This window comes from Dendrobates tinctorius, unplaced genomic scaffold (assembly GCF_039654945.1).
Source record: "Dendrobates tinctorius isolate UK_male_01 unplaced genomic scaffold, ASM3965494v1 ptg000021l, whole genome shotgun sequence".
NCBI lineage: Eukaryota > Metazoa > Chordata > Amphibia > Anura > Dendrobatidae > Dendrobates > Dendrobates tinctorius.
In genome coordinates this window covers 9,218,089-9,235,641 of record NW_027361689.1, presented here as the reverse complement: position 1 = coordinate 9,235,641, position 17,553 = coordinate 9,218,089, and positions in this window count along the sequence as shown.

Genomic DNA, 17,553 nt, shown 5'->3' with positions numbered 1-17,553 from the left:
TAATTCACAGCAAATCCAATAGCCACAAATCAAAGTTCTTTGAAAGCTGATAAATTTGAATTTGCTAAAATTCACTCATCTCTAATTACTATATCTTAGACCAGAGGTCCCCAACCTATAGCTCGAGAGCCACATGTGGCCTATGATGTGTATCTCAAGGCTGTCTGCCAGCTTTGTGCATTAGCACTATGTCTAGCAAACAGTCATGAACAGCAGACCTCGAGATGTTGTCTTTTGTGAGTAAACCCTTACAATAGAGCAAATCTGGAAGCGCATATACTGGACTTGGCAGTTTAGAAAAAATTAAGTATGATAGGATGAGACTATCTATGTGCTTGTTATTAGAGGAGATGCTTGAAGCTGGATGCAACAGTGTGGTGGGCCTGGTTGATACAACAGTACCGAATACTTTAGTTGTCATTACTGTGAGGGGGGCGGGAGCTGGACGTGGCTCATAACACTCTCTCAGAGCTGAATGTGGCTCGCGCCTCTCTTCTATACCTGAACGTGACTTTCAAGGTCAGAAAGATTGGGGGCCACTGCCTTAGATGATGATTATAGCTACAATTATCACGAGAGATGAGCCGATCAGGCAAAATTAGAATTCACACTTTAGCTCAGATTTTCCCAGTAATTTCGATTTTCAGAAAAGTACTTCTCTTTCAACTGATTGAGAATAATAAACGTAAGATGCTACGTTACTGCAATTAGTTTTCTTTAACACTTTCACATTTGCCTAGAATCAGGATTAACATACTAATCATGTATCAGAAGAATTATTAAATCAAATTATATTTACAGCTATGATATTTATATACATAGCTGAAATGTATTTCCTCCGTTGCCATTTATCGTTTGCTACTGAAATCCCTTCTGAGGTGGCTATTTTAATTTGCCCTTTCAGTAAAGCAATATGCTCATACTAATGAACTTTGCTGAACAAGATTTATAACAGATCTCCCTTCTAAATTAGAGATAATACTTTGTCAACAACCTCAAGGCAAACATGTAAGAAAATGAGATATTCCTAAAATAAAATATCAATATGTAATAGCATAAGGAAAAAAACAATTCAATAATAGCTCATCACATGTAAAATATCAACCTGTAATAATATGTAGTTCTAGCTCAATATTCAGAATAGGCCTTGCTCACAAGTCAGTAGTTTTGGTCAGAATTTTATTAGTATTTGTAACAAAAAACAGGAGTGGCTCCAAAAACCGAAGAGGTGAATAACTTCTAAACTCTTGGCAAAATCTAATATACATTTATAGTAGATACGCACACTAGAAGTGAACAGATCAGGCAAAAGTCAAACTTTCACGTTCACAACGATATTCCTAGAAAAGTTATTCTCCATTAATTGAATGTCCCTTATTATGTTCTGAAGTCTTTTGGACCCTAGAGCATAAAAAATGTAAGATGTAAAATGAATTTTTATTCTCACCATCACCTGTCTGCTCCTTATCGCCAATAGATGAACAGTCGCATCGTCTTATCATTGCCTCAAGCCCTGAATCCCCTTTTCATATACTTTCAGCTCTGATGAGGCTGAGGACATTTCTGTGTGCATAAAGAAAAGGCGCACGACTTGACGTTGTAACTTTACACATGCTTTTGCAACACTGTCCCTCATTAGAGCCAATATGAAGAAGTAGCGATAAGGAGATGTCAAGAGGACCAGAAAGGTAACAGTGTGGAGGGGAGGTGAAAGGTGAGTGGTAAGGTGATTTAAAATTTTTTTTTTACCTTTTAATGGCTCTTTGGGGATCAGCTATTTTGCTGACTATGCACAGATTACAAAAGAAAATCAGCATTTTGGCAAATGAAGATAATTATAAAGTTCAAGCAGAATTCAATTCCACTCAAATATCTTCACTCATCTCTAGTTCACTCTGCTTGTATGGAGCGGGTTCAGGAGTTATGCTTGCTCCACATAGCACAGGTGCCCAATGTTTTATACAGTTGACATCTGAGAGTAACTGCTGCCATAGAAACTAGTTCCAAATGCAACAGTTTAATCTCTTGAAGAGGACTTTTCACTGGACTTTTAAATTTAAAGGGAACCTGACAGCTGATACACACTTCCCGATCAGAAGAGAGCATGTATGAAGCATTGGCTAAATGAACTCAGGCAGGTATGTTGCTGCGGCATTTTAGAAAAAAACATACTTTGGAAGCAACTGGGGACCAAGTTGCTCTGGACAGTAATTAGACAGGTGGGTCACCGATGGCTTCTCCCCACCTGCTTCCCTAGATTGACAGGACAGCGGGCAGGGAGAAGCTGCTGGAGATCTGACAGCATGTATCAGCTAGCAAAAAAAGACTAGGAAAAGAACCTATAGAGTACAGTCATGGCCAAAAGTTTTGAGAATGACACAAATATTAATTTTTACAAAGTATACTGCTTCATTTTTTCTAATGGCAATTTGCATATACTCCAGAATGTTATAAAGAGTGATCAGCTTAACAGCAATTACTTGCAAAGTCAATATTTGCCTAGAAAATGAACTTTATCCCCCAAAACACATTTCAATATCATTGCAGCCCTGCCTTAAAAGGACCAGCTAACATCGTTTCAGTGATTGCTCCATTAACACAGGTGTGGGTGTTGATGAGGACAGGGCTGGAGATCAATCTGTCATGATTAAGTAAGAATGACACCACTGGACACTTTAAAAGGAGGCTGGTGCTTGGCATCATTGTTTCTCTTCTGTTAACCATGGTTATCTCTAAAGAAACACGTGCAATCATCATTGCACTGCACAAAAATGGCCTAACAGGGAAGAGTATCGCAGCTAGAAAGATTGCACCTCAGTCATCAATCTATCGCATCATCAAGAACTTCAAGGAGAGAGGTTCCCTTGTTGCCAAAAAGGCTCCAGGGCGCCCAAGAAAGACCAGCAAGCACCAGGACCGTCTCTCAAAAGTGTTTCAGCTGCGGGATCGGGCTACCAGCAGTGCAGAGCTTGCTCAGGAATGGCAGCAGGCAGGTGTGAGTGCATCTGCACGCACTGTGAGGCGGAGAATCTTGGAGCAAGGCCTGGTCTCAAGGAGGGCAGCAAAGAAGCCACTTCTCTCCAGGAAAAACATCATGGACAGACTGATATTCTGCAAGAGGTACAGGGAGTGGACTGCTGAGGACTGGGGTAAAGTCATTTTCTCTGATGAATCCCCTTTTCGATTGTTTGGGACATCTGGAAAACGGCTTATTCGGAGAAGACCAGGTGAGCGCTACCACCAGTCTTGTCTCATGCCAACTTTCAAGCATCCTGAAACCATTCATGTGTGGGGTTGCTTCTCAGCCAAGGGAATGGGCTCTCTCTCGGTCTTGCCTAAAAACACAGCCATGAATAAAGAATGGTACCAGAATATCCTCCAAGAGCAACTTCTCCCAACCGTCCAAGAGCAGTTTGGCGATCAACAATGCCTTTTTCAACATGATGGAGCACCTTGCCATAAAGCAAAGGTGATAACTAAATGGCTCAGGGAACAAAACATAGAGATTTTGGGACCATGGCCTGGAAACTCCCCAGATCTTAATCCCATTGAGAACTTGTGGTCAATCATCAAGAGATGGGTGGACAAACAAAAACCTTCAAATTCAGACAAAATAAAAGCATTGATTTTGCAAGAATGGACTGCTATCAGTCAGGATTTGATCCAGAAGTTGATTGAGAGCATGCCAGGGAGAATTGCTGAGGTCCTGAAGAAGGGTCAACACTGCAAATATTGACTTGCTGCATTAACTCATTCTAACTGTCAATATAACCTTTTGCTACTCATAATATGATTGCAATTATATTTCTGTATGTGATAAAAACATCTGACAAACACACATAAAAACCAGAGGCCAGCAGATCATGTGAAAATATAATATTTGTGTCATTCTCAAAACTTTTGGCCATGACTGTATATATTCCCATAAAATAGATTTTATTGATTAAAACATGAACAAATATAGAATATAAATTTAATAAATGTAATAATTAAATTTAAATATAGAATATGTAATGAATTAGAGGCTGCTAAGCACAAATGCAAAGGGACACTAGCATATACATGTGGTGATTATATATACATGTTTAAGTAGATGAATAAAGCACAGTCCCTCAGACTTGTACCTCAAACCAGTGGTTGCCCTCATATGTCAAAAATGCTACTGCGTCATTGGGTAACTTTGGTGGATTACTCCTTCAAGATAACATGCTAATGGTTACCAGTAGAGTTGAGCGACTTTTGGTTTTTTAGGGTCGAGTTTCGTTTCGTGAAACCTGACTTTTCCAAAAGTCGGGTCGAGCAAGATCGGCCGACTATAGGGAAAAGTCGGGGTCGTCCCGAAACACGAAACCCAATGTAAGTCAATGGGGAATAAAAGTCGGCAGTGAGAGGACAGGAAACACACCTACAGTGCCCATTTGAATGCCAAAAGCATCAATTCTTCTTACTTAAGCTTGTCAACCTTAATTAACTTCATAATACTAGTTACGCACTGAAAAACGCACGCTCAGTACCTCAGCAGGACAAAAAAAAAATTGGGATTGCTTTTAAAAAAGCAGTTTGCAGAGCAGTGGGTAAACAGCAATGCAGCCATCAGGAAGCCTTAGAAGGCAGCCTAACAACCAACACCGCTGATCCAGCAAAATATAGCCTCCCCTTGCACTGCACACACAGTGACTGGTGTGTTGTACAGGCAAAATCGCTAGCAGCAGAAGCAGTTTTTGGTGTCTTCTTACCTGCCTAACGCTCTCCCTACAGAATCAGCAGCAGCAGCAGCAGCTCTCCCTATTCTGAGATCAGCATGAGGAACATGGCGGTCGGCGTGCACGCCCTTTTATACCCCCTGTGACGCCCACCAAAGCAAGCCAATCACTTGCATGCCCTTCTGAAAGATGGTGGTGACCCCTGCCTATGTCATCACGTTGCCCACAATGTCCGTGGATCCTGATTGGCTGAAAAAGAGCGCAAAACAAACTTTTGAAACGCGACTTTGGCACGTAAGTCGCCGAACTCGTGGCCGACCTCATCCGTTTCGCTCAACTCTAGTTACCAGCATCCGACAAGAGGATGATCTAAAAGCCATGGCTAGGTTCCTTGAGGCTAGCAATCTTGATGAATCCCTGACTACATTTTATTTTGAAACTCCTGGAGTTTATACTTGCTTGCAACTGTTTCATTTTTAAAAATCTATTCAATCGATTTATTTACAGCTTCAAGGAACCACCATGGGGACTGAATGTGCCCCATCATATGCCAACTTGTTTTTGGGGGCATGGGAGAGGGTGATGTTTCAACAATGTAACCCCCTAGACCAAATTGACACAGACCATCATTGAATTGGTTATATTGACGATGTGTGGTTTGTGTGGGAGGGCTCCTCTAACCAATTGAACAGATTTATGTTAACATTACATCAAAATGAATTGAACATTAAAATAGCATTTTCATATGGCCATAAAATTAATTTTTAGAGATAGATGTCCAAGTTACACCACAGGGAAGTATCCAGACTGATGTCTATCATAAACCAATGGCTACGGATTCCCTTTTACATGCCAAATCATCACACCCTAAATCTATTATCAATGGGATTCCTAAAGGTCAAAATTTAAGAATTAAATATATATATTCAACTGATGAAGCATTTGGTTGACAGGCTAAAGATCTTTAGGCTGGGGTCATATTTGCGAGTGTGACGCGAGAAACTCGCATACTAGGCACTGCCGCCGGTACTCGGACCAGAGTTTGCAGCTGCATTAAAATGCATGCAGTTGAACACTTTGATCATGAGTGCCAGCGGCAATGCTGGGTATTAATGAAAGAGACTTGCGCAAGTTTCTCGCATCACACTAGCAAGTCTGACCCTGGCCTAACTGATGTTTCTGCGAATCGGGCTACAGCCACAGACAAATTCATAGAGGAATCAAGAGGACACTGAATACTATTTGTAATGAACTGCTGTATGAAAAAATCAGATACTGTTGGAGCAAATTCTGACTAGCAACCCAGACTGATAACGCCAAATTATAACCAATGGAGTGAATTTAGGAATATTATATCCAAACATTGGAATGTTCTTAAAACAGATCATTTTCTAAAACAAATAAATACTCCCTTCCAGACCACTGATCATGGCAAAAAGATCCAAGAACCTCAGTGACCTTTTGGTGAAAAGCCATTACTTACCAAACCGAAAGAAGTCTGGTTCTGTAATTGGTGACATTAATGGCTTCTTTTCGGGCACCTTTTGTGAAGCCTGTAAGAACTTAGGAAAGAGTTGAAAATTCAGTAACACTGATGGGACCTGTGTCTATAAAATTATACATCAATTGGCTTGTGCTCTTAAAGGTGTAATTTATTATGCCCATGCAAAAAAATGTATATTGGTATGACTACTTGTGAATTGAAAATCTGAGCTAGGGAAAACATCAGAGACATTGAAAAGTAAAAACAGCGCTAAATGATGACCAATTGAAGTCCTTACCAAAACATTTAAGGCATTTGTGACCGTCACCAAGGAAGGTGACGGTCACAAGGGGGCATTGTCTGCGTCTGGAGGAGAGAAGGTTTTTCCATCAACATAGAAGAGGATTCTTTACTGTTAGGGCAGTGAGAAACTGGAATTCCTTGCCTGAGGAGGTGGTGATGGCGAACTCAGTCGAGGGGTTCGAGAGGCCTGGATGTCTTCCTGGAGCATAACAATATTGTATCTTACAGTTATTAAGTTCTTTAGAAGGAGGTAGATCTGGAGATTTATTCTGATGGAATATAGGCTGAACTGGATGGACAAATGTCTTTTTTCAGCTTTGCTAACTATGTTACTATATTACTATGTATTTCAACAACTCTGACTCAGGTAAGCTGGCTATTAAAGCCATTGACAAGTTTCTTTAGGACCCAAGGGTGGTGACCTTTTTAAAATTTTGGCGCAGACTGAAAGCTGCTGGATATACAGACTTAACACTGTTGCTCCCGCTGGCTTCAATGAGAATTTCGGGTTTGGATCTTTTTTGTAATCGGTATCGCCACATTTTTTAGTGGTTTGGGTAGCTTTTATTAATATTTTTCTAAGGTTTTTATCACTGAGTGTCCTTGTTCATTTAATTGTCTTAATTGTTTGTTTTTGTTACTATGATTACTCATATGCGTGTCTTAATTTTATCTAGTATTCTATCTACCTGATGAGGAGGAATTGATCTGTTTCTGTGGTGTGAACTTCCACGCTATACCTGGATCATTCCGAGGTGGCTCCTGAATGGATTATTCCAAATGGATTTAAAAGTGATATTTTCTGCAAGGCAGGATTATAGACTCTATACCACAAATACATGCATCTAAATACAGATTTATGGACTATTACAGTGGACCTTCATGATGTGCAACACGTGTTTATGTGTAGTTGCTAGACTGGTATGACAACTATTACGTGTTTAAGAGCATATACAGTATATATATTTTTTAATGCAGTTGTATCAATTCTTTGGAAATTTGTTAAATCGATATATTTGTATATTAGCTCTTTTGTGGGCAGATATATACAATGAAGGAAATAATTATTTGATCCCTTGCTGACTTTGTATGTTTGCCCACTGATAAGACATGAACAGTCTATAATTTTCGGGGTAGGTTAATTTTAACATTGAGAGATAGAATACCAAAAATAAAATCTAGAAAATCACATTGTATAAATTATATAAATTTATTTGCATTTTGCAGTGAGAAATAAGTATTTGATCCCTCTGGCAACAAGACTTTAATACTTGGTGGCAAAACCCATGTTGGCAAGCACAGCAGTCAGACATTTTTTGTAGTTGATGATGAGGTTTGCATGCATGTCAGGAGGAATTTTGGTCCACTCCTCTTTGCAGATCATGTATAATCATTGAGATTTTGAGGTTGTCACTTGGCAACTTGGAGCTTCAACTCCATCCATAAGTTTTCTATGGGATTAAGGTCTGGAGACTGGCTAGGTACCATGCAGTTTTATATGTCACATTTGTTTACAGGCATACACTTTTTTATTGTATTCCTTTCCTTAGAGCGATATATTTTGTGCACTATAATTTAGCACATTCATTCATATATCCACATTCTAATGTCTCTCCTGAATAGTATTCCCATATAACTTCATCTAGCTATTATTATATGAAACATGTATTCATGCCAAACAAAAGAATTCCATTGTTGCGCCGTTTACTCCAGGGTGCATGCGTGGTCTGTCTTCTCATAGACGCAATTGGCCTACTCACAGGTTCGCGCAAGCGTCATGTCCATGACGGCAGTGGAGCGCTTGCGTGTCATGCACACACACCCTCCATTGAGCACTTTCATTGGCCAGCTATCAGGATCCTGATAGCGCCAGCGTACAGCCTCCCCTGAGCAAGGACTCACCCGCACTGTAGGAACCCCTGGGGACAAGAACAGCCAGAAAGTACAGATGCACAGGACCTGAACGCTGAAGGTTAGCAAGCTGGCACAGGACCTACGGTCACGTGACTGCAGGGGGGCGGGGCTTAGCATCCTGCTTTCAGAGAAGGCAGAAAACTCAGAGTCGGGCAAAACGGAGGTCATACACAGTACGGGAACCGAGGTGCAGGAGCGATAAACAGCCAGGGGTCAGACAAAGCCAAAGGTCATACACAAGAGGGCGGTGTGGTACCAATGGGATGAGCAGAGAGCAGTCGAGTCACAAGCAGAGAGTCATACACGAGAGAGCAGTGCGGTACAAGAGGGGCAGGCAGAACTCGTAACAGGGACAGAACCGGATCACAACCAAACAAGCAACAAGTTATCAGGCACAAGGCACACGTATACAAGAGGTCAGCTAACTCAGCCGAGGGCAGGAGTATAACTGACACCGGACCTAGGTCCAGAGAGCATTAAATATCCCTCTGCCAGAGAGAGGCAGAACAATTAACCCCCAGTCTGACCAGGATGGGCCAAAGCGAAACCCCGTCCTGGATCATGACAGTACCCTCCTCTCAACGGGGGGCCACCGAACCCCCAGGTCTCTCAGGGTACTTGGCGTGAAACGCCCAGACCAACCGATCCACATGAACCGATCGAGCAGGAACCCACGAGCGTTCTTCAGGACCGTAGCCTTTCCAATGTACCAGATATTGAAGGGCACGACAGACAAACCTGGAGTCGACAATTCGTTCCACCTCGTACTCCGACAGCTCGTCTACCAAAACCGGTGGCGAGGAAGCTGATCCCTCCCCACCGGACCTCACAGGTTTCAAAAGGGCCTTATGGAAAACATTTGGGATCCGCAGAGATGGCGGGAGAAGCAACCAAAAAGCCACCGGGTTAACTGCTTCGGTAATTTCATAGGGACCTATGAACTTGGGTCCAAGCTTCGCAGAAGGGACCTTGAGCCTTATATTCCTGGTGGACAACCATACCTTATCCCCAATCTGAAACACCGGTCCCGTGGATCATTTTTTGTCCGCAAAAAATTTAAATTTGTCCTGGGCCTTCGTAATATTACTCTGGACCTCCCGCCATACCTCCCCCAACCGCTGTATCGTCTCATCCGCCCCACGACACTCAGAATTCAAACGGGAAAATTCTCCAAAATGAGGATGAAACCTATAATTGCAGAAAAAGGGAGATGTACCCGTAGACTGGTTAATGCGGTTGTTAAATGCAAACACGGCCAACGGTAACACAGAACGCCAATCATCCTGTCGGGCTGAGGTCAAGCAACGCAGAATTTGCTCCAGAGACTGATTGGTCCTCTCAGGCTGCCCATTAGTCTCTGGATGATAAGCAGATGAAAAGGACAGACCAATACCTAACCTCTTACAAAAAGGTCTCTAAAATCTGGAAACAAATTGCACTCCCCTATCAGACACCACATTCAAGGGTACCCCATGCAACCGCACCACATGCTCAACAAACAATCTGAACAATGTTTCCGCATTAGGTAGAGCTGCCAAGGGTACAAAATGTGCCTGCTTACTAAACCTGTCCACCACAACCCAGACGACAGTATTACCCTTGGAGGGGGGAAGGTTGGTGATGAAATCCATGGACAAATGAGTCCATGGTCTCTCAGGAATTGGCAGTGGTACCAATTCCCCGGCCAGCCGGTTATGGGGGGTTTTTGCACGGGCACAAGCATCACATGCGGACACATATTCCCCAACATCAGAGGCTAAAGAAGACCACCAGAATACTCTAGCAATGGCCTTCGGGGTGGCCGAGATCCCTGGATGTCCACCCAGAACTGAGTCATGGAACTCCCGGAGGACCTTGAGACGAAACTGAGCTGGCACAAAAAGTTGATCCAACGGCTTAGCCGGAGGTGCAAGAGACTGGGCTTCCAGAATCTCCCGTTCCAACACATTAGAAATACCTGCCACGACCACCCCAGGCTGAATAATGGAGGATGGAGGTTCCGGGGGGGACACCGGATCTAGACTGCGTGAGAAGGCATCCGCTCTGACATTTTTGGATCCTGGCTGAAAAGTGATCGAGAAGTTGAATCAGGAAAAAAGAGTGGCCATCTAGCCTGTCTGGAAGTCAACCTTTTAGCTGACTCAATGTAAGCTAGGTTTTTGTGGTCCGTAATTATGGTTATAGGATGGACAGCCCCCTCCAAAAAATGCCTTCATTCTTCAAAGGCAAACTTTACGGCCAGAAGTTCTCGATTCCCCACATCATAGTTTCTCTCCGCAGGGGAGAATTTCATTGAGAAAAAGGTGCAAGGTCTCAAATTGGTCAAAGTGGCGGGTCCCTGGGACAATACCGCCCCCACCCCCACCTCTGAGGCGTCCACCTCAACAATAAAGGGTTCAGACGGGTCCGGTTGAATAAGAACCGGGGCAGACATGAAACATTTTTTCAAAAACTGAAATGCCGCTACCGCTGCGGTTGACCAATTCTTGATATCAGCCCCCTTTTGAGTCATGTCTGTGAGGGGTTTAACCACCTGTGAGAACCCCCTTATAAATTTACGATAATAATTGGCAAATCCTAGGAAATGCTGCAGAGCCTTCAAATCACAAGGTTAAACCCACTCGACAATGGCCTGCACCTTATTATGATCCATGCGATACCCTTCAGCAGACATGATGAACCCCAGAAAAGGCAGTTCCTGAACAAAAAATAAACATTTTTCTAGTTTAGCAAAGAGACAGTTCTCCCGGAGCCTTTGGAGAACTGCCCGAACATGACCAATGTGAGTCTGTTTATCAGGACAGTAGATCATAAAACGTCCAATAAAATCAGAGAACACATGATTTATGAAATTTTGGAAGACCGCTGGAGCATTGGTCAGGCCGAAAGGTATGACCAAATTTTCAAACAACCCTTCAGTAGTGAGAAAAGCGGTTTTCCACTCATCTCCGTCCTGGACTCGGATAAGGTTATACGCTCCCCCTAGATCTAATTTTGAAAACCACTTAGCTCCGGATAACTGGTTGTATAAATCAGGAATAAGTGGAAGGGGATAGGTATTCCTCACAGTTATCTTATTTAACTCACAAAAATCGAGGCATGGGCGTAAACCACAGTCTTTTTCTTTACAAAAAAGAACCCCGCCGCCACGGGAGAAACAGAAGGACGAATGTGTCTCTTACGGAGACTCTCGGAAATATATTCCTTCATGGCAGACCGTCCTGGACCCGAAAGGTTAAACAAGCGGGCTTTGGGCAATTTAGCATCTGGAACTAGGTCAATGGCACAATCAAATAGGTGGTGTGGTGGTAAAACCTCAGCCTCTTTTTCGGAGAAAATGTCCATGTAGTCTTTCAGGCACTCCGGAATACCTTCCAGACCCACGGACGACACAGACACAGTGACAAGACATTTTTCAGAACAATAGGGACCCCATTTAACAATGTCCCGAGATTCCCAATTAATTACAGGATTATGCAATTGTAACCAGGGGAACCCCAACACCAGTCCCGCAGGCAGGTTGTCCATCACAAAACATGAAATATGTTCCTGGTGCAAGGAACTAACTTTAAAGAGAAACTCTTGAGTACAAACCATAACGTCGTTCTTAACCAGTGGTGTTTTGTCAATGGCAACATTGTGAATAGGAGTCTCCAACCTAACTGTCCCTAACTTACACCTGGACACCAAGTCAGAGTCAATAAAGTTCAATAACGATCCGCAATCCACGAAGGCAGAAGTGGATGTGGAGACACTCCCACAACAAAGTTCCACTTGCAACAACATTTTAGAGAAGGCAGAAAAGGGTACCTGAAAGCCTGGGTGACCTCCACGACAATCACCCGGGTTCAGTCGCTTGTTGGTTAGTGAATGGGAGGGGCAATCTTTTTTCCACTGTCCAGAATTGTCACAGTGAAAACAGCATTTTCCCACGCGCCGTTGTCTCCTTTCATTCTCTTTGATGTCTATGGGTCCCATCTCCATGATTTCCAATGTAGGACTGGCTCCCCTTCCTTGGGAGAACAACGGTGTCACAATTTGCATCACTCCCCTCGCCTGTAGCCTGCGATCCATTTGGACAGCCTGTGTCATAGCCTTCTCCATGGAATCAGGCGGAGGGTGAAGAGACAAGGCATCTTTCAGATGTTCAGACAGGCCTCTATGGAATAAACCCCAGAGGGCGGCATCATTCCAGCAGACCTCAGCAGCCCAGTGTCTGAACTCTGAGCAAAACCACTCGGCTGAGTGCTTCCCCTGGCACACACTCATCACCATGTCCTCAGCCATACGCATCCGATCAGGCTCATCATAAATATGCCCCAGGGCCTCAAAAAATGCATCCACAGTCATACGCTCGGGGGCCGTGGTCGGAAGGGAGAAAGCCCAAGCTTGGGGGGCTCCCCTTAAGAAAGACATAATGACCCCCACTTTCTGACTTTCACCCCCAGAAGAGTGTGGTCTTAATGAAAAAAAAAAGCTTAAAGCCCTCCTTGAAAACTCTGAATTCTTTTTTATTTCCAGAAAAGGTATCCGGTAACTTAACTGGAGACTCAGGGGAAACTAATGTAACATCCCGAGCCCCCAATGAAAAAGCCCCCTGCACAGTGTCCGCGATCAACTGCTGAGACTGAGCCAGGACTCGTTGTTCTCCAAGGAGTGTCTGAGACATCTGAGTCAGGTGCTTTACCTGCTCAGAAAGAGCGTGCATAGGATCCATCACACACACAGGAGAAGGGGAGCAGAAAAAAAAAGAAATGGTATTGGTCAGTTATAATATCAGGATCCTGACAGCGCCGGCGTACCGCCTCCACTGAGCAAGGACTCACCCACACTGTAGGGACCCCTGGGGACAAGAACAGCTGGAAAGTACAGATGCACAGGACCTGAACGCTGAAGGTTAGCAAGTCGGCACAGGACCTACGGTCACGTGACTGCAAGGGGGCGGGGTTTAGCATCCTGCTTTCAGAGAAGGTAGAAAACTCAGAGTCGGGCAAAACGGAGGTCATACACAGTACGGGAAACGAGGTGCAGGAGCGATAAACAGACGGGGGGTCAGACAAAGCTAAAGGTCATACACAAGAGGGCGGTGTGGTACCAATGGGACAAGCAGAGAGCAGTCGAGTCACAAGCAGAGAGTCATACACGAGAGAGCAGTGCGGTACAAGAGGGGCAGGTAGAACTCGTAACAGGGACAGGACCGGATCACAACCAAACAAGCAACAAGTTATCAGGCACAAGGCACACGTATACAAGAGGTCAACTAACTCAGCCGAGGGCAGGAGTATAACTGACACCGGACCTAGGTCCAGTGAGCATTAAATAGCCGCCCTCTGCCAGAGAAAGGCAGAACAATTAACCCCCAGTCTGACCAGGACGGGCCAAAGCGAAACCCCGTCCTGGATCATGACACCAGCCTCTTTGTTAAAAACCATACCTATCCCCTCCCCAACACACGCCTCCAGATGAAAATATAAGAAATGTGTGTTGGGGCGGTGTACATGTGAGTGTAACCTTGTATTGTGGGCCTTCTTGTTTCATTTATATTTATATTATCCCTTTGTATATGTACTTAGCAGCCGCTGATTCATTGCATTTTCTGTATTTGTTTATGTTTTAATCAATAAGATATATTTTATGAATATATATACTCTGTAGGTTCTTTTCCTACATTTTTTTGCTTGATATGTTTTGTGAGTTGTGCCCTTTACTTGTTTCTTTGTATGGATCCATTGACATTAGAGCATGTATCAGCTGGCAGGTTCACTATAAACTGATTCATCATCCAATTGCTACTCTGTTTCAAAGTTATTTTCCCCTTGTAACAAATTGCACATTTTCACTCCAGACAACTGGTTTTATACCATAGAACATCTCGGCAAGCTTTTGCTTTTTCTCTTCTATGACAGACATTAGGGTGGTTGCATGCCCGTTTGATTGATGGGGAAATTTGACTCTTTCTTACCTGGGAACATAACCTTTGAATGTAAGGGCACAGGATAATAATTAAAAAATAATTGTTACAGAATTAGTGAAACAGCATCAATTGGAGGACATACTCAGTTTACATACAAAAAAAAGAGATCCTTAAATGTTAAGCATGATACTGACATTTAAAAGGTTTCCAGCACAAAAAAAAGGGAAAACCCTCTCATACATGTGATGAATCAGCCTCAATATGGCCACTTGTGTGGGGGAGAACTATTCATACGGTATGCCAAGGAACATGAGCCATTGCTTCATGAAATGGGAGCTGAGGGTTTTAAAAGGAGTCTACTACTCCTGTTATTGGTGTGATTCTTCGGGACTTCTGCCTGTTGACCATTGTTTCAGCTGTTGGATTACAGAGCTACTCCAAAGCCCAACACTGAGCCAAAAATTTGTTTGTTTAACCAAGGTTGGGGCAATGATGTCACTTTGCCACATACCTCACTGTGCATGGTCAGCTTCCTAAGCTCGCTGCTAGCTCCTCTCTCCTCTCTCTCTCTCCATCAAAAGCGGGCTGATTCTGGTTGGAGTAGTTGGCCCTGGATGCCCTGAACTCACAGAGATTCTAATACCCAACAAGCCAAAGGTGGGTGATATTCTGTTACTTAACCCATCTTGTGTTCTTGCAGGGAATTGCAATATATGATGTTAACTGTTGGTGAACCAATACAGTATTGCCGGAGTGTGGTACCTGAATAGTGTTCTTCCTCAGGATGGAATTATGGGCATTCAGTGGCATAAGACCTGGCCTGTGCCATCTTTATAAAGACAATTAGGCCAGCGGACAACCCTATCAAGCAAACATAATAAAATGCTTTTTTTTAAGTAGTTAAACAATGCTATAAATGTTTGGTATCATCATAACTGAACTGAATCATAGAACAAAATTACCAGGTGTTTTTTTACTGCAAAGTGAATATCATAAAGGCAAACCTTTTGAAATTCAAATTTGCCAGGTTTGCTAAATTTTCCCAAACAATTTTGATTTGTGGAGTATAAATTGGCAAAAATCTCAATGCTGGAAATCTTGAAATTGCTTGGAAAATACATTAGGAAGATTACAGAGAGAGATGGAGGACCCTGCTGGCCATAAGAGCTTACACTCTACAGAAGAGAGACACTTACCAAGTGGCTCAGGAGATCGAAAACAACTCTGCTGTACAAACTGTGCTCCACTGAAAATGCTGATCTGTAATGGCACAGGTACTGACCACCTCTGTGCAAGATATGATAATCCGCAAGATGCTATAAATGCAAGGCATTATGGGAAAGCCTGCTTGGCCAACCAAAAAGACATTCTCCTGCTCCCTGGTGCTTCAGGAATGTGGGAAATGGTGCTGGGCAAGTTTTTTTTTCTTACGAACCGTTAATCGAATCTTAAATTGTGCAAATTCACGTGAATCTGAAAATTTCCTGAAATCTGACTAGAAATCGATCCTTCACGGATCCATACACTTATTTCTAGACCACTTTAACACAGTCAAATTGTGGCCCGTATTTGTAATCCTAAGGGTTCAGTCAGACCTCACGGATTTTTCATCAGTGTTTGATTGCCAAAACCAGGAGTGGCACATGCAGAGAAAAACTGTAATTGAAAGATTGACCCTACTGTTGAGAGAGCACTAAAATGCTCGAATGCTTGTTACTGGAATCGAGTTGGTTGGATGCTCGGATGTGCTCGACTCGAATATAGTGGAAGTCCATGGGAAACCAGAGCATTTTTCCAGAAGACCCTAACAGAAGGGCTGAGGAGGCAAGAGATTCGCTAAAATGGATGGAAACAGGACTCAAACGAAATGGAAATAGCATGGGTATGATGCCTGGATGCATTTCTGATTCACAGGTGGCTGCTGGGAAAAATGTTGTCAGAGTATTACTCCACTTTTACAGACTAACAGTAAAACATACAAAACTGAAGATAAAATGGATTTTACAGGAAAAAATGTTAGGAAGCATTCATTCCTGTATAATGGCTTATAGAAGGCAGAGTTAAAAAGAGAAAAAAAATATACCTCCTTTATCCCTGATTAGCCGGGCCATCTCTCTCCATATTTCCCTGTCGCCTATGATTACAGTAAATGACATAGTAGAGGGGGAAATAAAAGTATGTAAGCAGGTTGGGGGATGCAGTGACGGACAGGAGACAGGACAAGGGTTAACAAGTTTAACAATTTAATTTAATAGAGTATAAGCTCCTCACAGGGAGATTAAGAGTCAAAGAGTTAATGTAGGAAACAAAACAGAGGGTAAAGGATGCAGAACAGCAGCAGTCCAATTGTCAAAATTTATCGTGTTCTTTAGGATCCTCCTCAGCTGAGGCCGCAGGGGTTGTAGCGCCGGCAACAACCGGGGAATTGTTCACAGATGGGGTCCGTTAAACAACAGTCCGTCTTCTGGCGGCAGTAGTCGGTCTCCGATACCTTCCACTGAGCCCCCAGTCCATAAACTTTTGCGGCAAAGTAAAGAGAGCCGCAGTCCTTTCAGGCACAATCATGGGCTGGAGTGCAGCAACTGGCAAAGCAAGCCATGTGTGTTTGTCCGGCACCCGGCTTTCTCCCTTCTACACATGTGTGATAGTCTCAGTTACAGAGCGCACGGAGCCTTTCTCTCTACCTCCTTACAACTACACCCACCATCTGGTCATGTGGTGCTTGTGATATGGTCAGACACACCCTATTTAATTTATGAAGGAAGAACTCTAAAACTTACAAAGCCTATGCGGACAATGCAAGAACTGTCAAAGACTAGAATGAACAGGGCCTCTGATACACCCTGTGTTAGATATAAACAAGGGCCTCATACACATTCTGTTTAAATTGTTATGTAGCAGGACTTATAAAGGCTATGCACAAAGTGAAAGGGATGCCAAAAATTAGAAGGAGGGACTGCAATACTTGCTGGGAGACATGTAGAAAAGCGCCTCAGAAAACATTTATTTCTCATTTTTAAGGGTGAGACTTCTAGACTGCTAAAGCCTATGCACTAAGTGCAAGGGTTAAAAAACATTTATCCCTGGGGGGGATATACATATGTAAGAGAATAGTAGATGTAGGACTCATACACATCATGTACAAATTATAAACAAGGGCATAATACACACCCTAGAAATTTTAAGAGCAAAGGTCACATGACAATCCTCTCATAATTTGGAGCAATGGCTGCCTG